We start from the raw sequence: 3,514 nt of genomic DNA, 5'->3' as shown, positions 1-3,514 counted from the left end.
CCGGTAGAAATAAGTCACAAGCTTCTAAGAATTTATTCTTAATGTCTTTATATGTCAAGGTCTAGATAAAATATAAGGAAGCAGCATAAATGATAGAAGGGGACTCCGGAGTCTGCGGACGCTGGCAGATATACCTCGAAGTCTCCGTGCGCAGGTAACTCAATGACGTCTAGGCTGGTAAAATGTACCCTGGATCTGCACAAAAAGATGTGCAGAAGTGTAGTATGAGTACACCACAGCGGTACCCAGTAAGTGCCAAGCCTAACCTCGGTAGAGTAGTGACGAGGTCAGGTGAGGCCCTACTGGAATATAATAATGTCATGGTAAAATATTTATCAATGTAGTAAAATAAAATGACATCGAAAATGAATCAAATAGTATGTCACATTTAATGACACCAAATAATTGCAAATAATATTTCGTGGAAATCAAAACAGAATTTTCTTCAACTTTATGAAAATCACAATAATAATCAAAGGCAACTACGGACATAAATCAATATCAACAAGGGCACTACCGAGGTACCGCCTCGTAGTCCCAAATTATAAATAATTTCATAATATCTCATTTCCTTATATCACCGCGGGAGCCTTCACAATTTATTTAAAGAAAATATTTTTTTACGAAATAGCATCCCGCGTTTCAGCCACCCTTATCACACCGCATAACTTCTAGTAGTTCCCCTACTAGCCATGCGTAACAAGCCACCCTTATCTCACCGCATGCGTTTCAACACCCAGACCTTATACCACCGCATGCGTATCAATATCACAATATATCACAATTTGCACCTCAAGTGCTCAAATAATTTAACTTGCCAAAATAATTCAACAACAATATTTTTTCACAATAAAGAGCTCACGGCTCATGCCAAAATAAATCATCAATAATAGTTTTCCACAATAAAGAGCTCACGGCTCATGTCAAAATAATTCATCAATAATATTCTTCCACAATAAAGAGCTCACGGCTCATGTCAAAATAATTCATCAGTAATATTCTTCCACAATAAAGAACTCACGGCTCCCTCACAATGAGTATAAAAATATTCAGGAGTAAATAATTTAGGAAAATAATATTTCAAAATCTTTACTATGTTGCTTCAATATCAAGTTTAAAAATATCAAATACTTCATATTAATAATATTTAATTTTAAAAAAAATCAACCTTCAAATAATGCACAGAATAAAAGAAACCAAGTTTCAACTAAACAGGTAAAACAATTAGTAAGAAAAGATCAAACAAATTTGAAGTATATATCTCAGATCAATGATGAAGAATATAACAAGATAAAATAATTTAATAAATGCGCAACTATGATCTACACAATTTAAAAATATAATCTTTCACAATTTAATCCGTGTACACACTCGTCACCTCGCGCATATGATTTTCAACACATTTCAATAATTACATCAATACCAATCCTAGGGGAATTTTCCCCCCCACAAGGTTAGACACGTCACTTACCTCGACTTGCTCCAATTTAACCAAGTATTATGCTTTTTCCTCGATTTTCCGACTCCGATCGACTCGTATCTAGTCATAATTAATTCGATACAGTCAACAAAAATTATAGTAATCAATTTCATAAGAAAATATTACATTTTCATTAAAATCCGAAATTAGCTCAAAATTTGCCCGTGGGGCCCACATCTCGGAATCCGGCAAAACTTATAAAATCTGATAACCCATTCAATTACGAGTCCACCCATACCAATTTTACCAAAATCTGATAACAACTCGACCTCCAAATCTTAAATTGTTGTTTTTGGAAGATTTTGCAAAAATCTTGATTTTTCTTCCATAAATTCACGGATTCATGATGTAAATGAGTATGGAATCATGAAATATAATCAATATAGGATAAGGAACACTTACCCCAATATTTTCCCGTGAAAATCGCCCAAAAATCGCCCAAGAACCGTGCTCCAAAAATCCAAAACGAAATAAATGAAATGAGCATTTTTGGTCCTTAAGTTTCTGCCAATCCGTCACTAAAAGTCCATTTTTCGTCACTAAAAGTCTACCAGAAACAACTCTACCAGTCTTACTTCAATTGATCATAACATTATGTACAAATGTCCAAATGATAAATGGTTTAACTTTCTGGAAACTCGAATCCACCGACTACAACTTTCGTGTTTTGTAATTATTCTGATTCCTTATGCATTGCGAGATATAAGCTCCCAAAGTCGGCTGCATGCATCAGAATTTCTGGCGAAATTTCTGGCGAAACTGCTCTACCAGCCTTCATTCAATCCGTCATAACTTTCTGTACAAATGTTTAAATAATGCATAGTTTAACTTTCTGGAACCTATAATCATACGACTACAACTTTCATGTTTTGCACATTTTCTAATTCCTTATGAATTACGAGATATAAGCTTCCAAAGTCAGCTCTGTGATTGCACCGGTTGCTGTCCAAAAACAGCTTCTGCAGCAGAAAAATTCCAGCAGTTCCTTTTTGACCGAAATCCATTCCGTTAACCTTCCAAAATCCACCCGAGGACCTCGGGACCTTAACCAAATATACCAAAATATCCAAAAATATAATATGAACTTAGTTGAGGCTTCAAACCATGTCAAACAACGACGAAATTACGAATCGCGCATCGAATCGAATTATGAGTTTTCAATTCTTCCAACTTCTATATTTTGCGCCGAAACATATCAAATCAATTCCGATTGACCTCAAATTTTTCACACAAGTCATAAATGACATAACTGAGTTATGAAAATTTTCACAATCGGATTTCGACCCCGATATCAAAAAGTCAACCCCTCGGTCAAACTTTCCAAAAATTCAACTTTCGGCATTTCAAGCCTAATTCTACTACGGACTTTCAAATAAAATTTCGATCATGCTCCTAAGTCCAAAATCACCATACGGAGCTGTTGGAATCATCAAAATTCTATTTCGGGATCGTTTGCACATAATTTGACATCCGATCACTATTTAAACTTAAACTTTTAATTTTTCATCAAAATTCCATATCTCGGGCTAGGGACCTCGAAATTTGATTCCGGGCATATGCCTAAGTCCCAAATCACGATACAGACCTACCAAAATTGTCAAAACACTGATCCGGGTCTGTTTGCTAAAAATGTTGACCAAAGTCAACTCAATTGAGTTTTAAAGCTCTAATTCACATTTTAATTCATTTTTCACCTGAAAACTTTTCGAAAAATTTTTACGAACTGCACACTCAAGTCGAGTAATGGTAAATAGTGCTTAGATCACATAATTAATCATTAAATTTAAAGATGACATTTTGGGTCATCACATTCTCCACCTCTAAAATAAACGTTCGTCCTCGAACGGAGTTAGAAAAAGTGCCTAAGCTGGTGAATAAGTGTGGATAACATATGCGCATATCATGCTCGGTCTCCCAAGTCGCCTCCTCGACCGGATGACCCCTCCACTGAACCTTCCCGGAAGCAATGTTCTTTGACCTCAGCTTTCGAACATGCCTATCCGAAATAGCCATTGGTTCCTCAACATAAGATAG

Source organism: Nicotiana tabacum, chromosome 2 (assembly GCF_000715075.1).
Source record: "Nicotiana tabacum cultivar K326 chromosome 2, ASM71507v2, whole genome shotgun sequence".
In the NCBI taxonomy this organism is placed as follows: domain Eukaryota; kingdom Viridiplantae; phylum Streptophyta; class Magnoliopsida; order Solanales; family Solanaceae; genus Nicotiana; species Nicotiana tabacum.
This window is presented reverse-complemented; position numbering follows the sequence as displayed.